This window comes from Abrus precatorius, unplaced genomic scaffold, assembly GCF_003935025.1.
Source record: "Abrus precatorius isolate BTA unplaced genomic scaffold, Abrus_2018 Scaffold9, whole genome shotgun sequence".
NCBI lineage: Eukaryota > Viridiplantae > Streptophyta > Magnoliopsida > Fabales > Fabaceae > Abrus > Abrus precatorius.
The window spans coordinates 5,613,284-5,622,925 of record NW_020874439.1 but is presented as its reverse complement, the minus strand read 5'-3'; positions in this window follow the sequence as shown (position 1 = coordinate 5,622,925).

Below are 9,642 nucleotides of genomic sequence, written 5' to 3'. Positions count from 1 at the left end.
GTCATCAGTGACATCATCATAACGTCATGGCTAACATCACATATGCGTACAGTACGTGTACAGTACGCGTGCACAGTGTTTCTGGCGTGAACAGTGTTTCTGCCGGTGAACAATAAATTTTGAAAATTTTCTATAAAAAGGGGGCTTCACATGAAATTTTTATTTTTTCACCCCTATCCAAAGTTCTCAAAGGTTCTAAGGCCGTATACTACCATTTTCCCTCATACTAAACCCTCCTAAACTTAGATTTCACGCCAGATTTGAGATTCTACGTCTATTCTGAAGGATTTGAAGAGAAACTTTGTTCTAAAGCCAAATCTTCGATGAATCTTGCTATAAAACAAGTAATATTCGGTAGATCTAGTGTGAATCATCGTTCTGAGGTAAGAAGAGTTTACTTTAAACTATGAACTTCGTTTTGAACGGTTTAATATGTTATTTCAAGATGTTTTGATATGATTTTGTTAGATCTATTAAATAAAAATTATTTTCTAAGATGTAACTACTGTTAATTGATTTAAAATGCTGAGATTTTGGCTGATTTATTATAAACTTGCCTTAGCTGAGCTGTTAAAATAATTTTGGCGGTGTGCATCATGCTAAGATATATGTTTTGCATCATTATAGAGCCGAGTTACATGTTTAGGTGGGTAGACGTGTAACGGTAAGTTCATGCTGAGCTGTGCTGTCTGGATCCAGATACTGGAATGGGTCGCTCTCGGACTGGCTCGGTTCCTTCTGGATTACTTAGGTTATGAAACCAGTTGGAAATCGTTTTCATGTTGTGCATTAGATGGGCTGAAAATGCATTGAGTTATTGTTGTGAGAAATATTTTGCTCTATATATATGATTTTATTTTATGTTTGGTAAGCTCACCCTTGCATTTCTTTCTATGTCATTGTGTGCGTGTGTATTGCGATGATCGTACGGTGGTACGTGAGCAGATGTAGCAGGTGTTGCATCTACTTCACAGGCTGAAGGGCCAGTGGAGAAATGTTAGAAGCTGGAGTCGAGTAATATTGCATCAAAGTCCTTTTTCTTTATATTTAGAGACCTCATATAGAGGGAGCTACGTAGTATTATATTGTTCTATTGAATATTTTTTGTAAGAAACTTTATTTTATTTTAAATTTAGAAGTGAATTTTATACTTATATTCTCTTTTTATCTTAAATAAGTATGTGATGTAGAAACAATGTTCTTGGTTCCTTATAAAAGGGGTCGTGACAACACTGGTGACGCAACGCAAACGAAAACGAAGCAAACACAAAGACGCCAAGACTCAAAGACACAAATGAACAACGTAGGAAATTAAATAGAGCTGTTAGCACATTCAATAAAATGAAAACAAAATGACTTGTCAAGCATGCAATATAGGGAGTAAACCTAGGTCATCTCATAAGGACACAAATTCATTCTATTTCCAATTTTAAACATGCAACTGTGATTAATTTCGAGGTTTGTGATTTAACGATGAATTAAAAATGAAAGTAATTCAAATAGAAGCTGATCAAAACAATGAAAATGAATCTAAAAATTAATTTGAAAGATTAATTTGAATTTCAAATTTGAAAACAAATCTAAAAATAAATTTGAAAAATGAATTTAAATCTAAAATTTGAAAACAAATCTAAAAATAAATCTGAAAATGAATTTGAATTTAAATTTTGAAAACAAATCTGAGTATAAATTTGAAAATTGAATTTGAATTTAAAATTTAAAAACAAATCTAAAAATAAATCTGAAAACAAATTTGAATTTAAAATTTGAAAACAAACCTAAAAAAAAATCTAGAACCGAATTTAAATTTTAAATTTGAAAATAAATCTAAAAATAAATCTGAAAAAGAATTTCAATTTCAATTTCAATTTCAATTTAAAATTTGAAAAGAAATCTAAAAAAATAACTGAGATTAAAAGTTGAAAAACAAAAATTGAAAAGAAAATTGAAACAAGAACAAGTAAAACTAACACGAATTAAACTCACGAACCACAGACGCAAACTACGATTACTATACCGAATTTATCCAAAACTCAAATGCAATAGAAAACAATCGATCGAGATTACATTCAAGAACAAAAATCAAATTCAATCAAATTATGCATGCACAAATCTTAATCAAGAATTGTGAGAAGGTAAAAAGACAAACTCGGATCCACGCTTGAGATGAGATGATTCGCAACACCAAATAATTAAGAACACAGCAGGATCCGAAGAGACGCAAGCGAATGGAACAAAACAAATTTACTCTCAAAAATGGGAAAGTGTCTTTGTAGAAAAATGAAATTATTAAAAGGATAAGAAGAAGGGTCCAAAATCAACCTTTTGACCCCTATATATACTGGTCTTAAATGAAAATGAAAATAAATAGGCCAAGACCTCTGCGAAAAATAAAATAAAAGCCCTAAGTAAAAACCCTAAATATAAAAGGTAAATTTTAAGTCTGAACTTCAAAAATTAATAGAAAATAGCTTCAAACTCAAAACAACATGATCCATATGTCTAAATTGAAGCCCAAAAAGTCAGGAATCCATTGCAAAAAGAATCATCCAAAAAGGAGGTCTGCAGAAAAATTATGACCGAAATAGTTGACAAAGGTCAGAATAGAAAAAAAATACGAAATATAAAGTAAAGATGACAAGTATTCATGAAAACTCTAATTTAATGCAAGAAATGGAAAAACATGCTAAATACAATAATTAAAGAGAGAAAAGGTATTTTGGAAGATGCCATAAGGCTATAAATATGGGTATAAAATACGAATCATCAAATAGCATTAAGATGTATTAGGAGTGTATTATGAAGAGTATTAGAAAAGGTTAGTCAGGGAATCTCACTCAAGCGAGAGAAATCTCGCTCAGGCGAGACTGAGCACCCAGAAATATCTTATTTCAGAGCAATTTCTCTTAAGCGAGATGATTCTCGCTCAACCAAGATACGATAAATTCTACTCAACTGTCACCTCGCCCAGGCGAGAGTGATCTTGCTCAGGCGAGATAAGATCTTGCCCAGACAAGATGAGTCGCTCAGGTGAGGACTCACTGGAGAAATATTGCCCTCTCTGGTCGCAATCTTGCTCAGGCAAGATGGAGATCGCTCAAGCGAGCATATCAGAAAAATATTGGAAAAACCATTGTCTACAGATCATGCTCAAGCGAGATATATCTTGCCCAGGCGAGCAGTGCGTTGCTCAAGCGAGATGTTTCTCGCTCAAGCGAGAGCACGCGGGGCTAAGGGGATTTAAAAGATTTCCAACATAGAAATTTCATTTTATTTCAAAACCTACGTTCCTCTATCATTTCCTCTGAACTCTCTCTTCCTTATTCCAGGGAAAAGCTTTAAAAACTCTAAAACTTCACCGAATCCGAACTCAAACATTGACTCCACGAAATCGTTGGTGAGTATTTCAGGGTTCAAACTTCTTACGTTTACTTCTATATTCTCTGTTTCTTTTTTACTCAAAGAATACTCTTTCTGTAAGTTGTAGAACTACCTTGGCCTGTGAACCATTCTTCTCTCACTTTCTCACTAAAACTTGTCTTTCAAGGTAAGGAGAACTCTATCTTGTTACTAAGAAAATGATGTGTTGCATTTATGAAATGTTTTATTTGAGTATGTGCTAGATGATAACATGTGTTTTGTTATGATTGAAGTATGTGTATGGTGTTTGATGATGTATATTGTTTTTTCTTTGGGTGTATATGCATGTATATTATAGACTGAGTCCAAAGGGATCAACTCTCAGTAACAATTAATTGATATATGATGTAATACTGAACTAGAATAAAATAGAGATAAAAGTATTGATAATATGTTAGTAAGCAAATAATGAAAATATAGAGATGATATAGGAAATATGGAAAGAGAAATGAAATGAGAAAGGAATATGATATGGATGAGTGTGGATAGTTCAGAGGTACACTAAGGGAGTGAAAGATGGAAAAGACTGAGAAGTCTTGGAAAAATGAGGGTGGTGGATGCTCCTCTTGAATTGCGCAAGACAAATGAAAGTAGGAGAACCACAGGCCTGACACTTGTTTTCTAACTAATACTCCTGACCATACTTTTGTTAAAAGGGGCCGGGTCTGCACACGTTGTATCTGTGTAGCTGTAGCTATCCAGCAACTATCTATGCTAAGAAATACCTCGAGGGATCCCAGGAGCAGTGAAAGTGAGAAATGAAAATTTAAAGTAACAAGTGACCTAATTAGAATAAGTTGGATAATTAATGATCTTTTTATATGATGATTGTGTGATTTCTTTATCTGTATCATTGATTTATTTATGATGTATGCTTGGTAATACGATTAGAGACTCATTCTTACGTAAATATTTTAGGGAACCAAGATGATAGCACCCACCGAGAGAATTAGGCTTGTAGATAGTTCTGTAATTAATAGACTGAATTATGTATTTAATAAGTACCAGAATTATGTTACTTTAGGATTTCTTGTACATGTTAATGATGTGCCTAGGGATATTATTATGATGGAAATAGAATTAGCTTATAGTGTTCCTTTTGATTTTCCTGTAAGTAGAATCCATCATACCCTTTGTGTATATATCTTTCCTGGCACCGTGAGGACCCAAGCAACCTTAACCTACCTGTTCACATACCATGATCATGATTATCTTGGAAGACCATCTTGATAAATGTTCGAGCGGATTACCGGTACACAGGTTACCATAGACTCAGGTAACCTATATCTCGGATCAGATGAGGATCTTGACTCTGATGATATCGTGATGATAAAGGGATGCCACAGGGATGACTAGTGTCTCTTTGGTCCTGTGATGGATAGACTGCTCATTAGGAATTGTTATATCTTTGTATATTGTGAATATTGTAAATAAGTCTTAATGTATTTTGACATATATTTTGCCAATGTTAACATACTGTATAGTATAAGAACACTAGTACTTGTAAGATGGATAGGCAATATAGCTTTTAAAATGAGCTAACACAAAATCCTGCAAGGTGAAATAGACACTAGGCCTAAAATTAAAATAGGCATTAAGACCTTGGAGATGAAGCGTACATAGAAACTTGCGAAATGAACTTGCATGAGGGATTCGTTGGTAAGCGAGTAAGAATAGATGTGTTAACTTATGAGGTACAACAAGCTTAGGAGTCCATAAGCGTAGAATCTATGTAGGCACAAAGGCTTGTATAATAAACAAGAGATATATTTTTGAAAGCAATAAGCATGAAAGCCTCTAAGTGGGTAGGTAGGAGTCTGTCAGATGCCTCAAGCCTAGCAACCAATAAGATTAAGAAAGCATAAGAACCTATGAGATCTACGTAGAAACATAAAATTTGTGAGATAGAGAAGGTCCAGAGACTTATGGATTAAAGCAAGTATGACGACTTAACACTAGAGCCTAACAAGTGCGAAGCTATGAGGTGAGTATGTGCGAAAGCTTATGAGATGTAGCGAGCATGAAGGTTTATGAAGAAAGCACAATATCTTATGAGACATAATAGGTATAAGGGCCTATGAGGTGAGTAGATGTGAGACATATTAAGTGGTGTAAGCACCAAAGCTATTAGAACAAGCACGCTAAACTATGAGGTGTGCAATCTTAGGAGTGCATACGCACAAAAGCCTAATTAGGCATAGGTCCTATGTTTGTGTAAAAAGGCCTACAAGACGAGGTATGGACTTATGAAAGTAGAAAGCTTGAAAGCCTATAAAGTGTGTAAGTACAAAAGCTTGTAAGATAAAAAGGCATGGAAATCTATGAGATGAAGCAAGCATAAGGGCTTTGAGATTAGCTGACTTCAGCGCTTGTGAGATGAGATAGGCTCATGGGTCCGTGAAATAAGATAGCCATAAGTCCTATGAGATGGGTAGGTATAGAATTATGTGAGATGAAGAACGCACAAGAATATATTATAAGAAACAAGCACAAGAGCTTAAGATTGGTCGACATCATAGCTCATAAGATAAGATAGGCACATAGGACCTATGCGAGATAAAGAATGTACAAGAGTTTATGCGAAGAAGCAAGCACAAACGCGTGAGATTAGTTAACATCAAAGCTCATAAAATGAGATAGCCATGGGACCTATGAGATGAGTAGGTACAGAAGTATGTAAGATGAAGAATGCACAAGAATATATTAGAAGAAGCAAGCACAAGAGCTTGAGATTAGTTGACATCATAACTCATGAGATGATAGAAGTGTATGAGATGAAGAATGCGTAAGAACCTACGAGAAGAAGTAAGCACAAGTTCTTAATATTAGTTGACATCAGAGCTCATAAGGCACATGGGCCAGTGAAATGAGATAGCCTTGGGACCTATGAGATTGGTATGTACAGAAGTGTGTGAAATGAAGAATGTACAAGAACCTATAAGAAGAAGCAAGAGCAAAAGCTTGAGATTAGTTGACATCAGAGTTCATAGGATGAGATAGATACATGGACCCATGAAGTGAGATAGTCATGGGATCTATGAAATAGGTATGTACAAAAGTGTATGAGATGAAGAATACATAAGAACCTAATAGAAGAAGCAGGTACAGAAGGTTGAGAATAGTTAATATCAGAGCTAACAAGATAAGTTAGGCACATGGGCCTGTGAAATAAGATAGGCTTGGGACCTATGAGATGAGCATGTACTAAAGTCTGTGATATAAAGAATGCACAAGAACCTATAAAGAGAAGAAGGCACCACAGTTTAAGATTAGTTAACATCAGAGCTCATAAGATGAGATAGATACATAGACTTGTGAAATGTAATAAACATGAATCTATGAGATGGGTATTTACAGAAATCTGTGAGGTGAAGAATGCACAAGAACCTATGAGAAGAAACAAATACAGGAGCTAGAGATTAGTTGTCATCGTAGCTAATTAGATGAGATAGGCACATGAGCTCGTGAAATGGGACAACTGTGGGACCTATGAGATATGCAGGTATAGAAGTCTGTGAGATAGAGAATGCATAAAAACTTATGAGAAGAAGCAAGCACCAGAGTTTTAAGATTAGTTGACATCAGAGCTTATAAGATGAGATAGACTCATGGACCCTTAAAATGAAATAATCATGGGACTTATGGAGTGGAGTAGGCACATGGTTCTTCGTGGTGAACAAATATAGGCATAACAAGCTTATGGGGCTTTGAGTTGAGTAGCAACTAGAGCTTATGAGATGCAACAACAAACATAAAGACCTATAAGATTAGAAAAGCATGACAAGCTATGAAAGATAACATGTATAAAGGCCTATAAGATGATAGGTGCGAGGCTTGAGGTGTGGCAAATGCATGAGCCATTAAGAAGTAATAAGCATAAGGTCTATGGAATGAAGTAGACACAAAGACCTTTCAATGGTTAAAAAAGAGAGTTATGAGATAGAACCAATAAGACGATCTTTAAACCAAGAGTAAATGGTGTCCTTAATAGGAAGTAGGCATAAGGATTTGAATAACATGAACAAAGGCTTATGAGATGCGACTAGTAAGACGATCTTTGAACCAAGAGTTATTGGTGTGCTTGATAGGAAGTAGGCACAAGGACTTGAACAACAATAAATCTTATGATGCAACAAGTGTTTTTATGAAATGAAATTGACATTAACGTTTATCATATGCAACAAACATAAAAAGCTAAAACTATGGGTGGCTGAAAGATCAAGATAATCTAAGCACTATGAAAGACAATCTTAGTTGAATTAATTGATGCATGATGATATCGATGGTGCAAGATGTCAATATGATGCAAAATGCAAAATGAATATTAACAAATTATTTTTATTTTGAAATAGTTTGAAACATATCCTCTTTATAAAGTCATGCACCCTGTGAATCAAATATGAGTAAGAACTCGTGATTTCTTTACTTGGTTTATGACTAAAGACTTGGCCAATGTGCTTTAAGATTAGCTTCCACTAATATTTTGTGAGCTAAAATGATGATATGCTTATTTTGTCGTGTTATATTTATCGAGAACTCAATAAACTTCCTATGACTCAAGATAAATCAAAATAATTGCAATGTTCTTTTTTCTTGTGTGAACACATGTTTCCCTTCCATATATGTTTATCAAAATGCAAAATGAATTAATGGTAGAACAAAGAAAATCAACAATTTATTTAAGAGAGAAATGAAACACATTGCAAATAGAGTAATGTATGGTGGATGAGAATGAAATGCATATAGTTTTAAATAGATGGAATCAAAATGTAACATGAATGATTACAATGATACTAGAGTAGTTTTGTTTTTTTTTTAAATGAACAATGCTACTAGTATATGTCAGTAATATTGACCACTCATTAACAAGTTTCAGAGTAGGTTGACCAAGCTTGAAGTGCTTAGGATGGAGCTCCCTTCTTCAATCCCTAACGTGTTATGGACTCTGTCAGTTCTTTTTCTTCCATCTCCTCCTTGTCTCACTGTGTTCTCTTGAATTCATGCTCCTTTTTGTCTCCCAAGTTCTCTCAATTCTCTCTCTGTTTCTTCTCTCTTTTTTTCTCTGTGCTCTCAAAGTGTCCTTGCAAAAATAAAAGGTGTCCATCTAAAAGTCTCTCCTCTATAAAGACCTAAGCTTCCTATTTATAGGCATTTTCTAAAATCCTAGATCCTATTTATTTATTTATTTTTAATAAAGGCTCCCTTATTTTTCGATAACCAGTAATCAGTTTTTTTCTTTTTCACCCATTCTTCTAAAAACTACAAACTACTTTGACCATTTCTAAATCTGATTTTAAATTTTAAAATTGAAAATTTAAATTTAAATTTTAAATTATTTTTTTGTCTATTTTCTTAACCTCCTAAAAATTGAATCATTATTTTTAATTTTTTAAATTTAAAATTTATTTTTGAAAGGAACCCAGATAAAATTGAGTATTCACAGTGATTCTTATATCTTAGTGTATGTTTGGATGGGCATTTGCAAACATGAGTTTGAATGAACTTCATTTTGTAGAAATGATTTTATTTAAAGGTGAGTCTAAAGTAATGTGATTTATATTTGAAAACTATCACTTAAAGGTTTGTTGAAAATTCAGTATAAATTTTTCAAATCAACACCAAAGCTATAATTTATCATGTTGACTCAAATGTAAGTTTAGAGATAAAATCAATTATGTCATACAATTGCTAAACATGTTGGCACAAATTTCAAACTACATTTACATCTTTAAGCACAAGTTTAGAAGCTTCCATTGCTTATCCAAACATGCACTAGAATTGGTGTTTTTACTTGATGTCTATAATGTTTGAAAATTAAATGGTTCTTCTAGTTGGGAAAAGTTTGCAAGTTTGATTCAATTCTAATTGTAGTTTATAGTGCACTTTCACATAAGCATATCAAAATTCTATGACTACAATTAGTTCATTGACTATCACATGGCTGCAATAAGTATCTTAGCGCTTACTTGGATCCAATGTAATACTAATTTTTACTTTTTAAAATATTTTAATTATTAGTTTTTTTAAAAAAAGAATAGATGTTAAGATGTCTCACATTGGCTAAGAATAGAAAAAAAATACTGCTTATAAGGATTTGGATAGTTCTCCTCATAAGAGCTAACTTTTAGGATTAAGTTAGGTCTAAGTTTCTTAACATGGTATCAACACTTATTATAGATCTGATAATGAGCAACCTTGGATTGAAAAATAGAAACTGGCCCA